General features: G+C 50.9%; 1 protein-coding gene across 2 annotated transcripts in view; it reads right to left on the reverse strand.

The window, feature by feature from the left end:
• The window catches only part of DAAM2 (dishevelled associated activator of morphogenesis 2), a 648,121-nt gene extending 643,258 nt beyond the window's left edge, over positions 1-4,863 (reverse strand). For both annotated transcript variants that reach the window (XM_078647328.1, XM_078647329.1), the window contains exon 1: positions 3,813-4,863. The gene's annotated coding sequence lies outside the window, so the exon portion shown is untranslated. The remainder of the gene's footprint in view (positions 1-3,812) is intronic.
• Between the last annotated feature and the right edge of the window lie 6,421 nt (positions 4,864-11,284).

Raw genomic sequence — 11,284 nt, forward strand, 5'->3', positions numbered from 1 at the left:
TACAGAGTCTACTGTAAGGCGCAGAGACAGCGTGGATACAGAGTCAACTGTGAGGCGCAGGGACTGCGCGGATACAAAGTCAACTGTAAGGCGCAGAGACAGCGTGGCTACAGAGTCCACTGTAAGGCACAGAGACAACATGGATACAGAGTTCACTGTAAGGCACAGAGACAACATGGATACAGAGTTCACTGAAAGTTGCAGAGACAGAGCGGATACAAAGTCAACTGTGAGGCGCAGAGACAGCGTGGATACAAAGTCAACTGTAAGGCGCAGAGACAGTGTGGCTACAGAGTCCACTGTAAGGCACAGAGACAACATGGATACAGAGTCCACTGTAAGGTGCAGAGACAGCGCGGATACAAAGTAAACTGTGAGGCGCGGAGACAGCGTGGATACAGAGTCCACTGTAAGGCACAGAGGCAGCTTGGGTACAGAGTCCACTGTAAGGCGCAGAGACAGCGTGGGTACAGAGTCTACTGTAAGGCGCAGGGACTGCACGGAAACAAAGTCAACTGTGAGGCGCAGAGACAGCGTGGATACAGAGTCAACTGTAAGGCACAGAGACAACATGGATACAGAGTTCACTGTAAGGCACAGAGACAACATGGATACAGAGTTCACTGTAAGGCACAGAGACGGCATGGATACAGAGTCCACTGTAAGGCACAGAGATGGCATGGATACAGAGTCCACTGTGAGGCGCAGAGACTGCGCGGATACAAAGTCAACTGTAAGGCGCAGAGACAGCGTGGCTACAGAGTCCACTGTAAGGCACAGAGACAACATGGATACAGAGTTCACTGTAAGGCGCAGAGACTGCGCGAAAACAAAGTCAACTGTGAGGCGCAGAGACAGCGTGGATACAGAGTCAACTGTAAGGCACAGAGACAGCGTGGATACAGAGTCTACTGTAAGGCGCAGAGACAGCGTGGATACAGAGTCAACTGTGAGGCACAGAGACGGTGTGGATACAGAGTCCACTGTAAGGTGCAGAGACAGCGTGGATACAGAGTCCACTGTGAGGCGCAGAGACTGCGTGGATACAGAGACCACTGTAAGGCGCAGAGACAGCGAGGCTACAAAGTCCACTGTAAGGCACAGAGACAACATGGATACAGAGTTCACTGTAAGGCGCAGAGACAGCGTGGATACAGAGTCTACTGTAAGGCGCAGAGACAGCGTGGATACAGAGTCAACTGTGAGGCGCAGAGACTGCACAGATACAAAGTCAACTGTAAGGCGCAGAGACAGCGTGGCTACAGAGTCCACTGTAAGGCACAGAGACAACATGGATACAGAGTTCACTGTAAGGCACAGAGACAACATGTATACAGAGTTCACTGTAAGGCACAGAGACAGCGTGGATACAGAGTCTACTGTAAGGCGCAGAGACAGCGTGGATACAGAGTCAACTGTGAGGCGCAGGGACTGCGCGGATACAAAGTCAACTGTAAGGCGCAGAGACAGCGTGGCTACAGAGTCCACTGTAAGGCACAGAGACAACATGGATACAGAGTTCACTGTAAGGCACAGAGACAACATGGATACAGAGTTCACTGTAAGGTGCAGAGACAGAGCGGATACAAATTCAACTGTGAGGTGCAGAGACAGCGTGGATACAAAGTCAACTGTAAGGCGCAGAGACAGCGTGGCTACAGAGTCCACTGTAAGGCACAGAGACAACATGGATACAGAGTCCACTGTAAGGTGCAGAGACAGCGCGGATACAAAGTAAACTGTGAGGCGCGGAGACAGCGTGGATACAGAGTCCACTGTAAGGCAGAGGCAGCTTGGGTACAGAGTCCACTGTAAGGCGCAGAGACAGCGTGGGTACAGAGTCCACTGTAAGGCACAGAGACTGCGCGGAAACAAAGTCAACTGTGGGGCGCAGAGACAGCCTGGATACATAGTCCACTGTAAGGCGCAGAGACAGCGTGGCTACAGAGTCCACTGGAAGGCACAGAGACAGCATGGATACAGAGTCCACTGTAAGGTGCAGAGACAGCGCGGATACAAAGTAAACTGTGAGGCGCGGAGACAGCGTGGATACAGAGTCCACTGTAAGGCACAGAGGCAGCGTGGATACAGAGTGCACTGTAAGGTGCAGAGACAGCGTGGGTACAGAGTCCACTGTAAGGCGCGGAGACTGCGCGGATACAAAGTCAACTGTGAGGCGCAGAGACAGCGTGGATACAGAGTCCACTGTAAGGCGCAGAGACAGCATGGATACAGAGTCCACTGTAAGGCACAGAGACAACATGGATACAGAGTTCACTGTAAGGTGCAGAGACAGCGCGGATACAAAGTCAACTGTGAGGCGCAGAGACAGCCTGGATACAGAGTCCACTGTAAGGCGCAGAGACAGCGTGGCTACAGAGTCCACTGTAAGGCACAGAGACAACATGGATACAGAGTCCACTGTAAGGCACAGAGACAGTGTGGATACAGAGTCCACTGTGAGGCACAGAGACAGCGTGGGTACAGAGTCCACTGTAAGGCGCAGAGACGCTTGGATACAGAGTCCACTGTAATACGCAGAGACAGCATGGATACAGAGTCCACTGTAATACGCAGAGACAGCATGGATACAAAGTCCACTGTAGGGTGAAGATAGCATGGATACAAAGTCTACTGTAAGGTGCAGAGATAGCATGGATACAGAGTCCAATGTAAGGCACAGAGACGGTGTGGATACAGAGTCCACTGTAAGGCGCAGAGACTGCGTGGATACAGAGACCACTGTAAGGTGCAGAGACGGCGTGGATACAGAGTCCACTGTAAGGCGCAGAGATGGCGTGGGTACAGAGTCCACTGTAAGGCGCAGAGACGGTGTGGATACAGAGTCCACTGTAAGGGGCAGAGACGGTGTGGATACAGAGTCCACTGTAAGGGGCAGAGACGGCGTGAATACAGAGTCCACTGTAAGGCGCAGAGACGGTGTGGATACAGAGTCCACTGTAAGGGGCAGAGACGGCGTGGATACAGAGTCCACTGTAAGGCGCAGAGCTAGCGTGGATACAAAGTCCACTGTAGGGTGAAGATAGCATGGATACAAAGTCTACTGTAAGGTGCAGAGATAGCATGGATACAGAGTCCACTGTAAGGCACAGAGACGGCATGGATACAGAGTCCACTGTAAGGCGCAGAGACGGTGTGGATACAGAGTCCACTGTAAGGCACAGAGACAACATGGATACAGAGTTCTCTGTAAGGCGCGGAGACAGCGTGGCTACAGAGTCCACTGTAAGGCGCAGAGACAGCATGGGTACAGAGTCCACTGTAAGGCGCCGAGACAGCGTGGATACCGAGTCCACTGTAAGGCACAGAGGCAGCTTGGGTACAGAGTCCACTGTAAGGCGCAGAGACAGCGTGGATACAGAGTCCACTGTAAGGCACAGAGGCAGCTTGGGTACAGAGTCCACTGTAAGGCGCAGAGACAACATGGATACAGAGTCCACTGTAAGGTGCAGAGACAGCGCGGATACAAAGTCCACTGCAAGGTGCGGCTGCTAATAAGTGTGGATAAACCGTCCCCACATGCTGCTGTGAAGTTTGCCCCTCCCTCCCCCCCTTCTCTTCACGAGGGGGCGGGGGGTGGGCTTACATGTTGTGGGCACATGAGTGAGACACTATTCATAAAGCGCCTACAGCAGCGCTTGTTGTGACAGCGGTGACAGCACGGGGGGCCTTCAGTGAGCCCACAGTGCCCCCCTGTTCTGGGGGCTCTGACCTCACCCCTTGTTTTCACAGCTGTTCTGCGAGGGAACACGGTGGCACCGCGCGCGCACTGTGGGAGAGGGGTGACTTACCAGCTGTGCCCAGCTGTGCAGGCTGCTGTGTCCGTCCGGAGCGGGGGCGGTGCTCACTCCATGCCCTGGCAGAGATCAGGGGCGCTGCGCCCTCCAAGCGCCCACTCCGAGGGGTCCCTGGTACGTGCGCTGTAATCCAAGCGGTGACCCTTGCGCGGTGGCCTCCAGGCGCTAGACGGATTCCTAGGCGAGGGGCCCCAGTCCTGCGGGTCCTCAGCAGCAGGCAGGCCCCCGGGGGGCTCCCGTCCTGTCCGTGGGCAGCAGCTGGGGGCTCCGGTGCTGAGGTCCGTAGCCAGGCCCCCGGGGGCTCTCCGGGCAGGGGCTCCCAGTTGGGGTTCGTGTGGGCGGCCCCCTAGGGCTGGGACCCCAGTGCTGCTGTCCAATCCACGTCAAGAATCCCTGAGGGCGTCGGGTGGGGGCCCCGCCGCTGCTGCTGTCCAGGGTCCGGCGCCCTGTGCCGGGGTCCACCGTGCGTGAGAGAAGGAGACTGGTGCTGTGCGCTCTGGATGCGTGCCACACGCACGGTGCTCATGTGTGTGCTGTGTGTGTGTGAGCGAGGCTGACAGTGCGTGCGCCACTGGGGCAGTGCTCATGCGTGTGGGAGCAGGGCTCACAGTGTGTGTGCCACAGGGGCAGTGCCCATGTATATGCTCTGTGTGTGGGCGCAGGGCTCACCGTGTGTGTGCCACAGTGGCACTGCCCATGTATGTGCTCTGTGTGTGGGCGCAGGGCTCACGGTGTGTGTGCCACAGTGGCACTGCCCATGTATGTGCTCTGTGTGTGGGCGCAGGGCTCACGGTGTGTGTGCCACAGTGGCACTGCCCATGTATGTGCTCTGTGTGTGGGCGCAGGGCTCACCGTGTGTGTGCCACAGTGGCACTGCCCATGTGTGTGTGTGGGAGCAGAGCTCGCAGTGCGTGCGCCACAGTGGCAGTGCCCACGTGTGTGCTGAGTGTGAGCGAGAGAGCCAGCGGACCGCAGCGAGGGTGAGTGTGCGAGAGGCTGACACGCCGTGTGCTCTGCGCAGAGAGTGCCCGGGCGCCGTCCTCCCCCTCCAGGATCCAGCCGGGATGTGCGTCCCCCTCTCGGAGCTCTCTCCAGCCCTGGCAGGAGGCAGGGCCTGCCACCACCGCTCGGCAGCCTCTTAAAGGGCCAGCAACCTGCCGTGCCAGGCGCTGCACTGTGCACTTTATGAGCCACCCAAACGCGCAAACCACCCCAACATATGCCTGGCTAGAGGGCACGTGATGGTATATATGTATCTCCACCCTGACCCCAGGCACTTCCTATATCAGGCATGCCCCTGTTTCTCGACAGCAGCCCCCCGCAGCCCCCTGTACAGCTGACACACATCTGTGCCACCTCACTGGAGCTCTGACTGATGCCGAGTGCAACCAACCGGCGGTAACACCTGCCAATCACACACTGCACGCCACTAGAGACGCACAGGTGGCGCAAACTGTCAGCCAGGGTTTTGAGCGGGATGAAAACACCGGGGCAGGGAGGTGGGGGTCTCTCAGATGGCGTGGCTTAAAGACCTCAGCGAAACATCTGTGTTTAGCATCATTTGTTACCCGGCTGGTATTTTGCGGTGTCTTCCTGTCATTGCATCCAGACACAATACAATAACTGACATTACACCCAAAACAAGCCAGGACTATTGGCTTTGTCAATGGTTGTTGCAAGAGTTAAATAAGTAACAACATTGACTGTTGTATAAACTATTGAAAATGTTTCAGTGATGAAATGGTGAGACAGTGAAATAACTATAACGAGTCTCCTTGTTAAAGTTAAAGGCCAATGACGGGCGGTACAGCTGCCTAGTTAATTAAGATTTGTTTTCCCCCTCAGGGTGAAGGCAAAAATGGAGACAGGACCCGTCTCAGCGCCTGCTGTTCAGAACTGCCGGGGCTGAGCACCGACAGGACCCGGCCCACTTAAAGCCCTGCCGCCAGTGCTCAATACTTATCCTCCCCGGCTCTCTTCTGCACCAGTTATAGCCCAACAAAATGTATGTTTCAGAAAATAATATACCAATAGAATTACTGCTGCTTTGTGCCATATCTCTGCCTCTAGCTTGTGTTTTTATTGCACTTGCTACAACAATAGTGGATATCTGGTACGGATGTCAGTGGCAGGTCTTACGTTTTTTAATTTAAAAAAAAAAGTATTTTATTGTTTTTCAATAAGAACACACAGAGAATAGTACTGTACAAGGAATACCATAAGAGATCTGTGCGGTAAACATATCACATATAGTAGTGGAAGGTGTAACGTTTAACTAATGTCATGGTACTCAGTTTATTGGCCTCAGAAGGATGAACGTGTGATTCAGCCCTGACATTATTTGAACCTCTCTGAAGCAAGATTCACACAAGATGTTAGCATCACATGTTTTACTCGTGGAGACTTTACCGGAGAGTGTGTGTGTGTGTGGGGGGGGGGGGTGATTGCTGGTGGAGGGTCCTTCTCATATATTCAGCATCACTGGAATTATGCGATATTGTGGCCTCGGCGTGTTCCGCATAATATTGGCTTTGTCAAATTTGCCACACATTCTATCATCTGCTGATCTTAACAAAAATATGTTTCTAGCTCAAACAGATCAAAAGTTACTAAAAACATGGAGCTACGTGGTGGCGCGCAGTGGAAGGCGCTTAGCAAAGGTTGACTGGTTATCCTTCGGTTGCCTATTGCGGCATTTGTGTGTCAGACTGGTACTAATGAGGTGAAATCTTTGCCCAAATAGTGTTAATATGTGCACACATGACAAAATACCGAGGTGCCACGTCATAAAATATGCAGCATTCCAGCCTCGGTCGTGCTGTGCTGGTGACGGAGCGGTTCCGTCACGGCCCGCTCGGTCCGCCTGCGTGGCGCTGATTTCGTGACTGCGCAGCGCGTTCTATTGAGCGGGCGGGGCCGTGACGGAACCGCTCCGTCACCAGCACAGCGCGCCCGAGGTTCGTGACGGAGCGGTTCCGTCACGAGCATGGTGCGCCGCGCGGCCCCCCACTCCCCCTAGCGCTGCGGCAGAATTGCCGCCACAGCAAAGGTGCTAAATACGGCAGCCTGCTAGAGGAGGTACTCGAATATAGCAGAGCTGTTCACACATACAGGAGTTAAGCCCAATATACCAGTTTATCATTGGGTCTGGGAGGAGCTCCTGCGGAATTCCACAGAGTTGCCGAAAAACTCAGCCAATTTATGGACAGTTCCGTGAGCAGGCGGAGTATTGCTCCTCCACCCCGAAAGATGTCCGCTTGGCTGCTGAGGTTCATTGGGGGGCCAAGATTCCCTATTGTTGCGACAAGTAAGTCCCCCTTAGCCGGATTGCTGAGATGTCGTCGAAGGCCCGCCATCTTCCTCAACCACTGTCTTGTTGTGCTCCCCACACACGGTTGTGTGTCATTACAACGCTTGCATTTACCCCGCGTGCCATTACAACGCGGGGATTACAACGAAACTCGTTACAACGACTTTCGCTGGAGGGTGCTGGATAGTGGAATAGTTTAATTTTCTATTCCAACTCCAGCCCACGTTGACAGTAGGGAAGGTGTTGGATAGAAAATTAAACTATTCCCTATCCTACAGCGCCCTGCAGCGAAAGTCGTTGTAACGACTTGCGTTGTAATCTCCGCATTGTAATGGCTGTTCTCCCCGCACACACGCTCAAGAGCACCACAAATTCTGCACCCTTGCCTGGCGCAGAGTTTATTGGTAACTGCGTTTTCTGCGGAATGGGGAGTTGCCGAATTCAGAAAATTCCTCGAGCGGAGCAGAAATTTACGCCAAAGACTACTTATCATGCCAGTTTCCACATTGCCCTTACCGTTTCAAATTGCCTTCAGCGCCTTGTCAGGGGTAGGAAGCGCTATATAAATGCATCCTGAGCCAATGGGTGCTCAGAATCCAGCAACAGACCCGCAGTGAGGTTCCGAAGCCCTCACAAATTCTGACAATTTTTATTCTTCATGGTGTGGGGAATATTGAACCATTTCTTTAAAAAAAATTAGGGTAAGGGCTAGAGAGCAGGCCAGGAAATACACAGGAAGAGTAGAAATGACAGGAAATAACAAACCATCTCAAAATGTAGTGTAAAATACAACAGAGCTGAACTACAACATGCCTAGAAGGAAACCTGAAAAATGCCAGTGTTCAAGTTCAAGCTCATTATAAACAATTAATTTAGACCTCCTAAGAGCTCAACAACTATTAATAATCAAACACCTACATTTTGTAATGATACCTACAAATTTCAAGCAGTATAAAATAACAGTTCATACTTTTCTTAAAAAATCAGTGAAAACTCTTAAAAAATGTAAATATAGAACATATACTTGATAATTTGTCGGATGAGTAGCTAAGAATACCGAACCCTGATGCTTAATTATATTAAAACGTTCCATTAGAGTGAATTAAAGAGGCTTTCTAACACCACTTAGTGCTGGGCTTAAATGGAGTACATGAAAAAGGTTTCGGAGACCTAATTCACACAATTTACAAATAGCAGAATCTACTCCTTGCTGGTAAGGAGACAAGGGAGGGACCCTATCCGAAGACGCAAGAGAAGGCGTTACACATTGTGTGATATGTAAATGTAAAATGTATGTAAATGTATGTGTCTTGTAAAGCGCACTGCTGCCCTGAGGTGTCATGGCGCTGTAGACAGCTGGGGAACCCGTCCTGGCTATCCCTGTGAGATGGTCCCTACTGGGTATCTCCAGGGTGAAACCAGGCATCCCCGGCATCTGTGGGGGGCCGTTGTAGAGATGAGGCAAGCTAATGCCCAGAGTTGCCGAGTGTGATCCCTGGTTAGAGTAGGCACCAAGGCGAGAATTATTGAGTCCGCTGACCCTGGTCCACGACCCTTCCGCGTCGGGAATTGAACCCTGGTCCCGGGCCGTTCTCTGCTTCCGGGTCTGCCGCCTCTAACCAGGAGGAGAGGTATTGTTGTCTTCCCGGAAAGTAGTTTGTGCTGCCAAACCTCTATACATTTTCAACTTTCTGCCATAATCTTGGTCATGGATACAACTTAGCTTGCCTACCTGGACTTTCAGTTCAGTTCAGTTCATAAACTTTATTCGGGTAGCATAGTCCCCATAAAAGCACAGCATCATAACAAATTAAATGACAAGCGGAGAGTAAGAGATACAAGGTAATAAAAAAGATTACAGTGATATAACCATGACATTTTGGTGAGTTGAATAGCAAGTTAAAAAGAACTTCATTGGTGATAAATAAATACATTACTACTATATAAAATATTATTTCACCCAGCAGTTATACAGAAGTATTCGATCATAATAAAATCTCAGGGATTAGACATGGTCTTGCGTGCTCGAGCGGCGATTCTCAAAAATGTACTTATACGAAAGTGGTACTGTTACACCCAGGGCACAAGTCCTAATAAAGAATTAGGGAGACTAACCAAGTTAGGCGGTATGCAAGTGACATCATAGCGCATGACATCACAGTGCATGACATCACAGTGCATGACATCATGGTGCATAAAGCCGCACAACGAATCACAGGAGGTGGCATCACCAACCATGACCTCACAGGAAGTGACATCACAAGAAGTGACATCAGATCTTGAGACCTCACACAGCTGCCGTATCATGATCACATCTGAGTGGATTACAACATTTCACAAATGAGATTTTGCGTCGGGGTACTGCCAAAAAAGTGACACAACCGAGGTGCAAAATCTGGGCCTCAACTTTAACACTTATGTTTTTTAAACTCTGCCAAAAAGAAATTGGCAACAAGGAGAAATGTGGCAGTAAATCTGTTCTGCTTAATTGGTTGCAAAGTTTGCATTTTAAAATATCTCATGATGTTAAAGTACCTGCTGCAGAGAACTTTGCGTGCCAACTCAATCTCAGGGAATATTAATAATTGTGAGATAACTCTGGAGGGTAACACATTTACTGCAGAGATCTTGCTTTTTCGTCCCCAGTTTTGAAATAAAGTAGCACAGAGGGTTAATGTGGCTGCTGCAAAGCACTTTATGTAACACCAGATAGCAATTTTATATTTCATGTAAACAGCTCCGTGGGTTACGGCTTTTAACACAGTGAGCTATGAAGAACGTGTGGCTTCTACACCCTGTAACCCTCACTGTCTCATGTAACATAACCTGTACAATGATTGACACACATATGATTTATTGTCATTTTATAATATGTATGTGTGATGTAAAGCGCTCTGACACCCTGCATTGGGATGAGTAGCGCTATAAACGAAATAAAACAATATAGTGGTATTTAAGTTGTTATTTGTGCAAACACTGGGACAGACCAACACAGCTGACATTCTTACAGTGCACGCGTATCTCTTATTTACATGGACGGAACAAAGACAAAGGCATTTCTCTCATAACCTGTGAAGTGATAAGTTGTGAGTCTTTTTTCCCCTGCATTGCATCTGTGTGAGGCTCCCAATAGCTCCCAGCCAGCATACTCCAACACAAGGAGGGCTGATGGCCCCTTAACTCCGGCTTTTGTTTTGGGTCCAGTTGGAATCTGATAGGCCCCTCCCCTCCTGCACGTTGCAGCTCGGAACAAAAGCAGACAAAGTGCAGGCGCTGCGGAAAGTGTCCGGGTACCGGAAATGTACACTGAGACCAGGTCAGCATATCTCTGTGGGGCCAACCTCCTGGCAGGGTGGACAGCATCCCCCCTGTGAAAGTAGTGGGTGGACGCCGTCTCCCCGTGTGTACCCTCGACTCGTGCCCTGGTAGCAGCTGCTTGTCACTGCTATGTCTTGCAATGAATACAGGTGCAGTGATCTGCCTCACAGGGAGGCACGCCTGCTGTTTTCTCCACCTTTAATATTACTTTCATATTTTCCATTTGTAATTGATGTGTTCTGCTTTCTGTGAAGCGCTCCGTTGCAATGGCAATGCAGGTAATACAATCACAAGAACTGACACTGCTGGGAAACAGTTGTCTTGCTTAGGTAATCCCATCACAGGAAGTGACGTCAAGGCCTACAAGGATTCCTGTAAAACAACAAGAGTATCATTCAGGCACCGTCATCAAGTGATGTCATGGCGTGTGTCACTGATTCCTGTAAGGCTCTGAGCTGATGAACCTTGTGTGTGCGTTTGAGGAGGCCTAACAAAGGACCCTGACAGGAGAGGACCCGCTGTCAGGGTCCTTTGTTAGGCCTCCTCAACGCACACAAGTGAGGGGTGCCAGATTGTGAGCAGTGAGCCCTAAAGTGCAGTTCCAGTCCTGTAACAGAACCACACACTGCCTAGGATGGGGCGGTGCTGGGCAGCCGGCACGCCCATTCATTCCGGTGCCTCTCTGCTGAGACTACATACATGAATGCCAGTTCCTGGCAGTTGTGATTTATTTTATGTTGGCACCTGTGCCCTGGGAGAAGGATGAACGCCACAAATACTTACACATATACCCCCAGGGTGAGCACAGCCAAATCCCACGACTTGGTGTAGGGAGAAG

The sequence above is a fragment of the Lissotriton helveticus genome, chromosome 6, assembly GCF_964261635.1.
Source record: "Lissotriton helveticus chromosome 6, aLisHel1.1, whole genome shotgun sequence".
In the NCBI taxonomy this organism is placed as follows: domain Eukaryota; kingdom Metazoa; phylum Chordata; class Amphibia; order Caudata; family Salamandridae; genus Lissotriton; species Lissotriton helveticus.